Genomic DNA, 13,818 nt, shown 5'->3' on the forward strand with positions numbered 1-13,818 from the left:
TGTGTGTGTGTTGGATGGTGACAGCATTGTATGTTTTATGAGTGTTAATTCATGTTTGGTACTGTAGTACTCTGGACTCTGGACTCTGAGTGCTATTAAGTGATAATATGTTTCAGGTTGTTGATTCCACAGGTCAGACCAAAAGAGACGACCGGCAAGACAAGATGTGGACCAACTAATGGTTTAAGTTTAGCAGAATAATTTGTTTTGTGACGATTTTGATGATTTTATTTGATTAAATCAAACTAGGGCTTAGTATTGATATAGATCTAATGATTTGATTGGTGCAACACTGATTCTTGAGAGTCGGGACAAAACACGTTTTAAAAAACTTTTTAAAAAAATACACACTATATCAATTAGAGTTATATGTTTCTGCAGAGAAAGGTCTTAGCTATTTAACCATGTAAAGGAACAGGTTCTAAATAAAAACACATTTTTAACAAATAAACATGTTTCCCTTCAGAACTGGATTTGTGTCAACTCCGTCAGACACACTAAAAAGTATACAATTTTAATTCTTCAAATCAAACAAGAATCTAAAGTTCTGAAGTATATTGTAATAGTGTTTAGTTACTCTGATATGTAAAAAAAATACAATATATAAACTTAAGTTGTGATTTCACACTCTTCTGAAAACTCAGATTTCTAAATATTTGCATTTTCAAACTTTGATTTTAATTTCAATATTGTAAAAACAAATTCCTTAAATAAATAAAACATAAGAGGATGTAGATCAGATGGTCCTTTATTACAAAAACAACATAAACTGAAGGAAGAATATTTTTTTCCCCCAAAAAAATTACAAAAACATACGAAGATCTGACGGTGTTGATGAAAAACTGACGGTGTTGATGAAAAACTGACGGTGTTGACGGAAAAACTGACGGTGTTGACAAAAAATGTTTGAATGTTTTACCTCAGATTTGTGAAATGTTCACCTGTTTTTCATGATATGTTCTGACAATAAAGAGTAGTTTAAAACCACAATTAACACTCTGTTTTCTACATCTTTCACTTAGGAGCAAAAATCTGGAGCAATAAATTCTCAAACTTTAAAGAAATAAAGATTTGACATTTATCGTGATAATTATCGATATCGACTGATATTAAAAAAAATTATCGGGATATTTTTTTTGGGCCATATCGCCCAGCCCTACACTGGCTTCTCATTTCTCTATCTCTGTCTCTACATATATAAATATATTAAAGTGCTGGCAAAGTTACACGTTACACAATAATAAGCAGACCACTGCCTGCCCGTTCTCTACAAGTCAGATGCGTACGGTTAAATAATGTAATGCATGCTATGTATGTGCATTTATGTGTAAATAAAACACTGAAATAACAGTTTAACCCTTCACTATATTCACAAATAATATTATATTCGCACATTAAGAGGTTATTGGTGGATTTGTCAACTCCGTCAGCTTACAGGTCAACTCCGTCAGACATAGAACCTGACGGAGTTGACGTCTGACGGAGTTGACGTAAGGGCATGTATTTTCCTGCCAAAACATGTATTGTACACTGCAGCTAGGTAGTTTATCCTCAGTTGCTAGATGTCCCAATAACCTCACTAAAATGCTTAAATTCAATCCACTATGGTTTAAAAAAAAGTATCTTAACAGAAAGATGGTATTGACATGGTGCAGCTGTGACCATAGGAATATTGACATTGTTTGTCTAAAATATAAAAAAATGTAAAATGTACCAGAGAATGTGTGGTAGTGCTGCATTCACCACAGGCAGGGAGATGAAAAGGGGTCCTCAGGGATATAGCTGACCATGCTATTTCCTGATTTAAAGAGCTTTATGAAAAAATCTGACGGAGTTGACAGAAACTGAGGACACAACTTTAATAGGCAGATTTTTATAGAAAATATTGTTTGATGTTCACTCCATGCATTGTTTTTTATATTTATACCCCTTATTTTTTATTTGATATATATGTTTTCATAATTGTAGAGCTTTTTAAAAGTTTTTTGGGATGGTTAATATTGTGACCTCTTGCTGAGGACAAGTGCAATAACATGGACCTTCTAACCACAGACAATACATTTAAACAAATTGTCCCCAAAAAGATAAAAAGGGTTATTCTAAAAATCAGATAGGTATATAGAATTCCTTTAGATTTAACTTTGTAAGTATGTCAATCATGATGAATTTCTTAATTTTTGCTATAAATTAGACTTTTCTATGTGGGACATGTTTTGTCCCGACTCTCAAGAATCAGTGTGCAAATGTTTTCAGGAAAAGTAGAAAATTTATTCAATGATGTGAAGTATGCGAATGACAAATGGGTTGGTTGGTTCATGACTCTCTGGGGAGGGTGGGCATACTGGGTGATTCAAACCGTACTGCCAATTTTAGGCAGTAATTTAGATGTGTTTCCAGCTCAGTACAGAGACTGGTGAGAGCAGGGATGTCTGTTCAATTGATGAAAATGACAGTATATCCTGATGATGATAATGGTGAACACAAATGTAAAGATGATGAAAGTAGCGGAAGCTAGTGAAATGTGGTAAATTGGGGTATGTTTTCTTTTCTTATTTTTCTTATTTTCTGAGGACGATGATATGTAAAAAGGGTTAAAAGCAGCAGTCATCCGTGTTATGAGGTGGCGTACAAGGACAGGGTTTGAAATGAGGGATTTTAATCTACTTTTTATTTTTTGGGGTATTTCTGTATGGCTTGTTGAATCAACCAGAGGTGATGAATTTATGTTTTTCCTACTAATACAATCTATACTATTTCTTGTTTATACTGAGGTGACTGAGGGTCTAGCCCATGCTAGGAATACAGCAACAGTGCTTGCTTATTTAGCCCGGCTTCAGATAAAGCTTTACTTGCTTGCCAGATAATTAATGGCCTATCCTTACAAAAACAGCCTAAGGCTATGTTCACACTTAGCGTCTTTTTTGACAAGAAAAAGTTGACAACGGCGTTTTTTTAGCAAAAAAAAAACCGCTGGCAGCGTTCGGTTACAAATAGCAGCCGAGCGCGTCTTTTGTTGCTATAACAACAGCTGCAACAGTAGCCTAGTGCTGTGTGATGCAAAAAATGTCGAGAAAGAGAAAGTTGGCTCTTGCGTTGGCTTTTGAACTTTTTGACAGGAGGAGAATGTCGGTTCACAAAGACGTTTGTGGGTGCACGACATTATACGGGGAAGGAAACTGTATGGTGCTCCATTTTTTCTTGTTGTTTTTGTTGTTATGGAAACGACAGGTCTCGCTACTCGCTTGTCATTGGTCAGCTGTCAAAAAAAGGCGCTTGACGTAGGGCGTTCTTTTCAGAAAAGTTGAACTTTTTTCAACTTAAAAAAGACGCTCTGAGCTGCAGAAAAAGACGCCGGCGGTGGCGTCTAAAAAAGCACTCAGGACTTTTTTGAAAAAACGGTTTACTCCATAGGGTTATAATGTAGAACAGACGCTGGCAGTTTGAAAAAAGACGCTAAGTGTGAACATAGCCTAAGCTTTTTTCCTTTTAATCTTTTTTCATAAGGTTTGTGATCAGGTATATGAAAATCAGACATGAAGAGTATAACTGTGATGTAAAGACTTGAAACAATTATAATCATGTATTTTCTTAGAATTATAAACAAGCATGAGTTTTAAGTTGTTATAATCAGTACTAATGTAGTGTTAATGAAACCAATCGTTTATCAGAGAATGATAAAGAGGAGGAATTGTTGTAGAAAAAAATATTATTTTTTTCATTAACTTTCTTAGACATAGTTTTAAGCATTGTTTCTCTTCTGGAATTTATGTATGTTTGTACACCTGACGTAAGCAAGACACACACAGTAAGACAAATGGTTAAGAACCTTTAACTCTTTAGGTATGGAAGATATTTTAGCCAAGGGGGTTAGAGGGGTCATTCTATTCTAAATGTGATGTGGCCATGCTGGGTGAGTGGAAAACTACAGAGAAAAGACCTTGAAGGAGTATAAGAGGGGAATTTCCTGGGCTGGGTGTCAGGTCTTGCTCACGTCACTGGGTAGCTGCTTTGATTTTGTAACTAAGCCTCTTGCAAGAGAATAAATATCTTTTAAAATACAATTTGATTCTTGGTGTCTCTTATGCAGTGATGATGATTGTTTAATTATTGTTTTTCCCACAACAGTGAATAAATAATTCCACTCCACCCAGTCAAAAGCCTTCTCTGCGTCTAACGAGAGAACCATTTCTGGCCTTGATGTTAGGAAGCTCTCTCTCTCATGTACAATCCTGTCAGATCCAAATATGGTCATTTCCTTTTTATCAGCAAGCAATCGTGAAAGTAAAAGGGCTGAATGCGCAATCTCATTGGCTGATGATAAATCTTTAAAGCCTGTTTTCTCAAAATGACTTTTCTCTCATACTCCAAGTCTGAAATCTCCACTTGAGTAGCACCTATATACACCGAACTTTCCAGTCTTGTACCTAGTTATATTATGAAGACATTTACAGAGGGATTTGTAAATATTTTATTCCTAGTCTGATTTATATAACATTTTATTCCAAAAAACATGGCGAAAAATTTTTTTTAAGGCTATTGACAGTATTTTCTGATTTACAGGATAACAAAAGTAGATATCCATAAAGCCCTTTGTATTTTTTTCCCCATCTAATATGTGAACACAATGAAAAAATAATTTTTAACCTGGCTTTGTCCAATACTCAGATTTCGTTTTTTTAAATATATGCAAATTAGCGCATATTTAATTAGATATTGCCTAATTTGCATATTTAAACATTAAATTACAGAAAACTTGTAATACATTTTTTTTCTCATCTTAATGTAGGTAATCAACTGGGAAAGTTTCATGGTGATATCTGCTAGTTAAAAGTTTTACCCTATTCACCTGTAGTGTCTCGCCTTATATTAAGCCTATTCTGGAGAGCTGGGTGGGCTGCGTTCCTCCAAACATCTTTGGCCTCACCTAGTGTGAGGCCTGGAACCGGACTCACCGATTCCCGATCCTGCACAAGAGAGATAAGAGACTTATAGTTAGTTAAAACGGTGGCATCATTTGTCTCTAAAAGGTATTTCTTTAAAAATGTATCTATAAAACTGTATTCTTTAGGCAAGTTAAAAGACACTGGACATTTAAGATCAATCAGTAAAACTCTCAGCGAACTTAGGTATGACCCCACCCAGAATCGGGTCATGGCTGCTGTCTTGTTCTCTCTGGTTGGGGTCAGCACATATTTTATGTGGAGGGTGGCAAATCGGCTGCCTAAATACAGGTGGGGGTCTGGGAGGCCTTTCTCTCCATTCTCTTTTCTCTTTTTGACGACCTCCCTCTTTAATCGCTCCCACCTGGACCCCCACAGGAAATAAAAGAATGCCCTCTCCAGGTTGGCCAGGAATCGTCTTTGGGGACTAAAAACAGAACAGACAAGTAAAATTTGTGGTAAAATCACTGCTTTAAAAATGTTAACCTTGCCTTCTAACGTTAGTTGTCTTAGTCCCCAAAACCCCAGTCTTTGCCTGACTTTCCCTAACATGTCAGTCCAGTTTCCCTGTCCTCCACCCTCTCTGTCAAATTTGACTCCTAAAGTTTTCAAATCATTGTCTTTAAAATCCAAATCAAGTCCACCTGTGTCCATATCACCCCACGGCCCGAAGAGCTGGGCCTCGGACTTACTCCTGTTGAGCTTGGCGCCCGAGGCCCGACCGTACCAGTCAGTCAAGTCCATTGCTCTTCGTACTGATAAAAGGTCAGTCGCTAAAAGGGTCACGTCATCCATATATAAAACACAGGTTGCTGTCAGTCAACCAGTTCCTGGGATGTCCAGTCCTTTAATCCATTTATCCCTTCTCAAGATTTGTGCCAGTGGCTCAATACAAGCCACATACAGAAGGGGAGATAAAGGACACCCCTGACGGACGCCGCTGTAGAGTTTTACAGCTTTGGATAAATGCCCATTTACCAAAATTCTGCTAGAAAGATCATTGTACAGCAGTCCCACCCAGGCTATAAAGCTCCCAGAAAATAAATCTCCCAGGAAAACCCATTTTTCCCAGTACCTGAAGCAGGTACTTGTGCGAGACACGGTCAAAAGCTTTTTCGAAGTCTAAATTTAGGACTACTAGCCGAATGTTTCTGTCTCTCATGTAACAGATGGCGTCTCTAATCCAGTGTTTCTCAACCGGGGGTACGCGGACCCCAAGTGGTCCGTGGCATAATTGCAGGGGGTCCGTAAAACCATTTAAAAATATATATATTTTAAATATCCTAAATTTATTTTTTAGCTTTATTGTTTAGTATTACTAAAACCAGAATTAAGGTTGAAATTACAAATTATTTTAAATGACCTCATTTATTTTTGCCGCGATTTGCCGCCATTTTACTCAATCCAGTATGTTTACAGCGCATTGATTTCAGTCAGAGAACTGTCACATAGGGGAGAGCAGCAATCATGGACAGGTGGCTTAAAAAAAATGATGGGCCATCTACCAGCGGGTCTGACACAAGCCCACCAGAAAAGCGAATTAAAAAGGACAGACCAAAAGCACGTCAATATCAAGACAGTTACAAAATGTTTGGGTTTACCACAACAACGACTGAGCCTCCACAGCCATTATGTTTTCTGTGTGGTGAGGTCCTGTCTAACCACGCAATGAAACCATCCCATTTACAGCGACATCTGACAACGAGACATGCTTCATATGTAGGTAAATCTGCAGACTTTTTTTACAGAAAACTTTCCGAATTTCGGAAAAGTCAAGACACACTAAAAGAGGCAACACAGATGAACAGTTCTTCCCTGCTTGCTTCATATGAGGTATCTTTGCTTGTAGCCAAATCGAAAAAACCATACTCAGTTGCTGAGGAATTGATTGTGCCAGCAGCTGCCATCCTAGCAGAAACAATGTTAGACAAGAAGGCAGCAGATGCAATTAAAACGGTGCCTTTATCCAACGACACTGTATGCCGTCGGATTGATGATATGTCTGCGGATATCCTTGCGCAAGTGGTGGAAAAATTAAAGCGGTCTGACTATTTTGCTTTGCAATTAGATGAGTCAACTGACGTTAGTGGCAAATCACAACTGGTAGCGTTTGTTCGCTTCAAGGACACAGATAATATCACCGAACATATTCTTTTCTGCAAGCCAATGCTGGCCAGAACTACCGGCGAGGATGTTTTTAATGTTGTGGACTCTTTTTTCACGGAGCACTCGTTGAACTGGCAGCGCTGCTCACATATCTGCACTGACGGTGCAGCATCAATAACGGGGCGCACCCGTGGATTCCTCGCACGCGCAAAACAGGTAAACCCTGGCATTAAGACAGTTCACTGCATAATTCACAGGGAAGCTTTAGCTTCAAAACGTATGTGCCCCAAATTACACGAAGTCCTTAATGATGCTGTTAAAATCATCAACTTCATTAAATCCCGACCTGTAAATGCCAGATTGTTTGAAAAACTATGTGATGGAGCAAATTCTGAACACCAGCAATTATTGCTTCACACTGATATACGCTGGCTCTCAAGGGGGAAAACACTCCAGAGACTGTTTGAGTTACAGGATCAAGTCAGTGACTTTCTTACTGAGCACTTGCATTCACTTGCACCACTGCTGAAGAACAACAGCTGGCTGGCATATTTAGCTTACCTGGCAGATGTTTTCAGCAGGCTGAATGACTTGAACTTGGAATTGCAAGGAAAAGACACAACTCTCCTACACCTGTATGATCGAGTTTCAGGGTTCATGAAGAAAATTGAGCTCTGGTGTCAGAAATGCCAGAATGGGGATGTCAGTAGTTTCCCTCAGCTGGACATGTGCCTTGTTAATGCTAGAGCTGAAAAAGTGAGCATTCTGCTGACAGTACAGGCACACTTGGACAAAATTTCCTCTGAGTTCAGATCATATTTTCCTGACATTGAGGATCATAATTCTGCACTTGACTGGATAAGGAACCCTTTTGTGGCTACCTGCACCCAGACCGCTCCTGTTACTCTCCAGGAAAGACTTATTGATTTGTCCTCAGATAGGGGTTTGAAAATAATGTTTTCAGAATCATCACTGACACAGTTTTGGTGCAATGTTGAAAAGGAGTACCCTGATGTTGGGAAACATGCTCTGTATGAACTGCTGCCTTTTGGATCAACCTATCTGTGTGAGGTCACATTTTCAGCCATGGCACACATAAAAACAAAACAGAGAAACAGACTCAGCTTGGAGAGGAACCTTATTGCTGCTGTTGCTACACTTCACCCCAGGATGCAAAAGCTTATTTGTGATAAACAGGTGCAAATTTCACATTAAACAAAAGATTCAAGCAAAATAACATTCAGATGGATGTGTTAAAAAGTTAAAGCCAAATTAGATAGATGGCAGTGTTGAAACTGTTCCATGTGTTGAAAGAGAATGTTGTTCCAAAGAATTGGTTGTAGATGAAGCATGTGTTGTGTAATTTTAATGCAGTAAAATGAAATTTTAGTATTAAAAAGTGTAAATTTTACAAAAGAAAGTAACATTCAAATGGACGTTGTTAAAATATTAATCTCAAATTGGACATTAATGGACATGTAATGTTTTACAGAATGCAGTAGAATATTGTTCTGAAATTGACAATGTTGTTGTGATTGATTGTGTAATGTGTTGTGCCATTTCAATGCAATCAAATTAAATGGCCAGATGCAATTCTAGTTGCCAGTCATTAAAAAAAATGTAATTACTTAACTTGCATTCACTGATATTGCATTCATAGCGTTTAACTGTGAAAATCATTGTGGTTGGAAAGAAAACAGTGGATGGCAGATGAGAACTGGGGTAGGGGGTCCATGAGGCTGGTTTCAGATATTATGGGGGTCCAATACTCCAAAAAGGTTGAGAAACACTGCTCTAATCAGTACCAGGCTGTCCATGATCTTCCTGCCGGGCACAGCGCATGCTTGATCCAGGTGGATTACATCCTCTAAAACAGTCGACATACGTGTAGCTAAAATCTTACTAAAATCAATGTCAAACTCAAATTTAAAAGAGTGATTGGTCGCCAGTTCCTCAAGTCAGTCTTGTTTCCTTTTTTGTTGTGTAATAATGAAACTATCCCTACTCTAAAGCTGTCTGGAAGTCTGTCAAAAGTCTCAAATTCTTTAAGAACTGTCAATAAGTCGTGTGCTAAAATGTCCCAGCAAGTCAGATAAAACTCAAAGGGGAGTCCATCCATGCCTGGGGACTTCCCCTTTTTAAAACCTTTTAGTGATTTGTGCATTTCTAAAAGAGTAAAATCCTTGTTGTCTAAAAACCCTAAAACCTCCTCTAAGATGCCATCGTGTACCTGTTTTGGACTATATAAATTATCATAAAAATGTAGCCTGGAAATCCAGACCTAAATCTAAAAGATTAATGGTCTGGCGTCGACTAATGAAAATCGGCCAGCTCGAGGGGCGGCACCAAGCATGCATTTGAAAATCTCACTGCACGCAATTGGATAACACTACGACCAATCACAACAAGTTATCGCTTAGCTACCAGCAGAGCTAACTGGTAGATTAGGCTCTTACTGTATCCGGTCGGCTAAACAGCAAAAACGCCCTTCTTGAAAAGGAACGATTCGAGCGCCGTCTTCTGTTCCTCTTTTAGAGAAAAAGTCTAAATCTTTCATTGTAGCGGCCAAAGCAGGTTCAAAACAATGGTGTTCATCCATAGACATCTTGCAATGTTTACTAATGACTTTGACGTCGCAGCGCTGTCGTCATCTCGCCTCTGGCCCTTCTATATCAGATAACCCAATGTGATTGGTGCAGCTCAGATAGAGGGGCATATTTATTGTGTATCATTACTCGACACCAGAGTAACTCGCTGAGCAAATTCAACTTGTGTTCTTGCGAGAACTCTGGATTACCAGGGTAATAAAAATGTTCAATTTCACCCAAAATCTCTTCTGTATTGTTGATCTCCCTCCCTCTAAAAGTTTTTAAAGTGGTGATCAACCCTCTACGTGTTATAGTCTTTAAAAAAATATATCTGGTACACTTCTCCCCTTCTTCTAGTTCTCTCTCATTGCATCTTAAAATGACACCTTTACTCTTAGTTTCAGACAAATCTGACATTTCTGTCTTTACTATGATTTCTTCTGTAAAATCCAATCCACTGTTTAAAAAAGGTTAAAATATCTCTGCAGTCTTTTTTGCAGCCCCATCATGCGTCTTTTTTCTTTGTTCTTTTTTCTTTTCCAATTTGTTTAAAAAACCGTCCTGTCATTTGTTTGAACATCTCCCACCACTGTGCCCGTGAGTCAAACAAGTCCTGGAGGGTCTGCCATTGGCTGGACTGCTCCCTATACTCACTAATCACTTCCTCATCCTCTAAAAGGGAGCAGTTCAGCTTCCACAGCCCTCCCCCTACAGTCACACCTGTGGGTAGTGAAAGAGTGCAGGACAGCATCATGTGGTCGGAAAAGAAGAGGGGGGTCAATGTAGCATCGGTCGGCGGGCAGTCCCCTGTGAAAACAGTCAATTCGAGAGGCTCTGGCGCCGTCACCACTGAACCAGGTGAAGCCCTCCTCTCTGTGATGCATTATTTTAAAACAGTCAACTACCTTAAAATCTTTGACTATATTTTTTAATAAACCGATATCTTGTCGACCTTAAAATCCTCTCCTATCCTCTTTCTGTCCTTTTTTGATAAAACACAATTAAAATCCCCTGCTACCACTAGGAGAGCCCTACCTAGCATGTGGGGCTGCAGGTCTTCTAAAAGCTCATGCCTGTTATTTTTTCCTGTAAAACCATACACATTTAAAATTTTAAAATACTTACCTAAAAAAGTCAGCTTAGCTAAAATTGCCCGTCCATCTCTCACCACAGTGCTGCCCTTCACCAAAATGTTTTTGTTTTTTTTATTAAAATAGCAACACCGTCATTTTTGTTAAAATTGGACCCACTCCAGATGGAAAGTCCTGGGGTCCAAATCTCCTCCCACTTCCTGTAATTCATTAAAAAAAGGTAGACAACATTCTTGCAATAAACACATCTGACTTAAAAGTTTTAAAAAAGGATAACACGCTTTGTGCTCGTTTATTGCTCTTCACACTTCTCATTGTGGAGATAGTGAGAGCCATGAGCAGTATGGTTAAAAGGTGTGAGACATTTAAAAGCAACCAAGGGACTACAGAGATATAATTAAAATCATGTTACATCTTGTTGCACTTGCCTTTCCTTTTCCCCAGAAGACCTGGGATCAGGGGGGCGAGTGCTTGATGCCTCAGGGCTCACAGAGAGGACCTCTTGCTGCTCCTTTGGCGACGATGTTCATAGCTTAATGTGCAGAAAAGAGACTTCATTAGGAGATTCTGCGGGCCACATACGGTCTAGATCTTCCGATGCGATGCCCTCAGCCTTTTCTCCTCTTTTGGGACCAGAGGAGATCTCGCAGACCTTTTCTGCACTTGAGCATTGGGGAGTGAACAATCGGTTTCACTCTCACTCTCACTATCCACCACACTCATCTCCGAGACAGTCTTAAGGGAGGAGGCCGTTTCCTCCTCTTCTTCCTCCATATTGTCTTCATTATCTTTTTGAGGATTGACTTCCTCCCCCTGACCAACTGCCAAGATTGACTCCGCCCCTGTGGCCGCCCCACTTCCTCCTTCCTCCTTCCTCCTTCCTGTCCAATCCCTGAAGCTGGCTGGGGATTTGAATTTCCCACCAAAACCCCGCCTCTTCAATTGTTTGCTGTTTTGGTGGGGCGGCCATTTTGTTGCTTTTTAATTTGTTGGCAAAACTTTTAGGGCAGTCTCTGTAGAGATGGGATGATTCTCCACAGAGGTTGCACTTTCTGCCATTTTGGCACTCCTCAAAAATGTGCCCAATTTCTCTGCACTTCCTACACACTACTTGCTGCATTGCTTGGGCATCCCTTGGTAATGGATGTTGCCTCTATTCTCTCCCAACACAATCATTGAAGGTATTTGACTCAGGCCATGGTAGCTGTTTGGATCTGCCCATTGTTTGATGGGCACTGTCCACGCTCCAGATATCGTCTTCATCTAAAACCTTGACTGGTTGTCCGCGAATAGAACAATATCTTGCCAACCATACAGCAATGTCCTCTCCACTTACAGTTTCCTTGAACATCCTGACAATCACAACTTTCAGTGATTTATCAGTCAGTTTTTGCACAGTGAACATGGAGAAATTGGCTTTACACATTTCAAACCGAGTCCAAAAAGTGCTTAGCAAGGAAGCCGAAGCAAAGCTTACATCAAAACCATGATTCAGGGGCAGAGTCAACAGGCAGTTTATGTCTACAACTTTAAAACCAAGAGTCTGTTGGATGCACTTCCTAGAAAAATCCAGTCTGGACATGGCCAGGAGAGTGCCATCCTCTTTTGCTTTGAATTTAAAACGCACGCTGTGGTGCCTCCTCACACCGGCACGAGCAGCCGACATGTTGGAGGCACCACAAGCCTGTTGCGGCTAAAACCCAACAATAAATAATACAATAAATAAATAAAAACCTGCTTACCTTAAAAAAAGAAGATTCCTTGCAGAACGAGTCGTTGTACACTCTATTTAGCACAAACAGGGCTACCATAATATGTGAGCAACATGTACTCTATGTACATGTTTGTATTTTTGAGAGAATAATGTTTATGCATGGTTATTGAAAAAACAAAAAAAATTAAGTTTCTGAAATAAGGCCACAAAACACATACTAAATATGTACACCTGTGTACGGGCTCAGCCTGTGGTCACGTGAAAAGGGATGTGGCGACTGGCCACTTGGTGACGCTGTAAACAGAAAAAACAACAACTTGAACTTGACGACTGTGTATCACGTCACAGAGTACCACAAGAGTGTGAGGACTTATTTTGAATGCATGCAAATTGTATAATATCCAAGGTAAACATTTCTTGTAACTATATGCAGTTAATTCTCATACTGTATTTTCAGAGTTCAAGTTTTGGAATATATCCTCTCCCCAAATATGTCATTAATAAAAAATTATAATAAATAATTTAATGAGAAGGTTTATATTGACATATTAAGATGTTGCTTACATCTACCTTGTAAATATATGTTTTGCTATTTTATTAAAATATTTTCACATATAAATCAACAACAATTACAATTTTAACAATATTTCAAGTGTAATCTTTCTTTTTAAAAAGTATGCATTTTATCATACGTATTTCAAAGTTAAGGATTCATTAGTTTGAATATTGGAACCAACACTATAATAACATCTTAGTTGATAATTCAATATACCTACTTTATTTTTGACAAAACATCACATACTATATATTTAACATATGAGCAGAAATTGGCGAACAAAAGCTTATTTGATGTGACAGTATATTCTGTCCCTCTATGTTCAATAGTATTGTATTAGTTCGCTGGTGCATTTCTTTATTTTCCCACTAGGGGTCAGTATCTCCTTTAGTGTTTTTTTTTTTTTTTGAGTTCTTCTTTGATTATATATTGTGTGTGCTATACAGCGCTCGGTGGTGATGTGCTGAGGCAGCAGGCAAAAAAGTTTGTGACACGCAGTGTGAGAAAATGTCCGGAGGTGTTGACATGCTACACTCCTTTCAGACCCCTTATATCTTTGGGAAGCTTTGACATGCCATAATCTGTAAGTAATTAGTGACTAATTTTGTGTTCTAAATGTTCTGTAATTTAAGAGGTTATTTTAACTCTTACAAGCAAAAAGTTGTTTGTGATCTAAGCCAAGCTAATGTTGCTAGCTTCTGTTTAGTATGTGGTTGCACAATATCTTATAAGTCAATGTTAGCACTGCTTTTCTATAACCCAGGTCGTCAGGTTGTACATACAGGTTGTCAAAACCTTTGCCTTTGTTTTCCTGTGTAGCTTT

The sequence above is a fragment of the Rutilus rutilus genome, assembly GCF_951802725.1.
Source record: "Rutilus rutilus genome assembly, chromosome: 13".
Lineage (NCBI taxonomy): Eukaryota > Metazoa > Chordata > Actinopteri > Cypriniformes > Leuciscidae > Rutilus > Rutilus rutilus.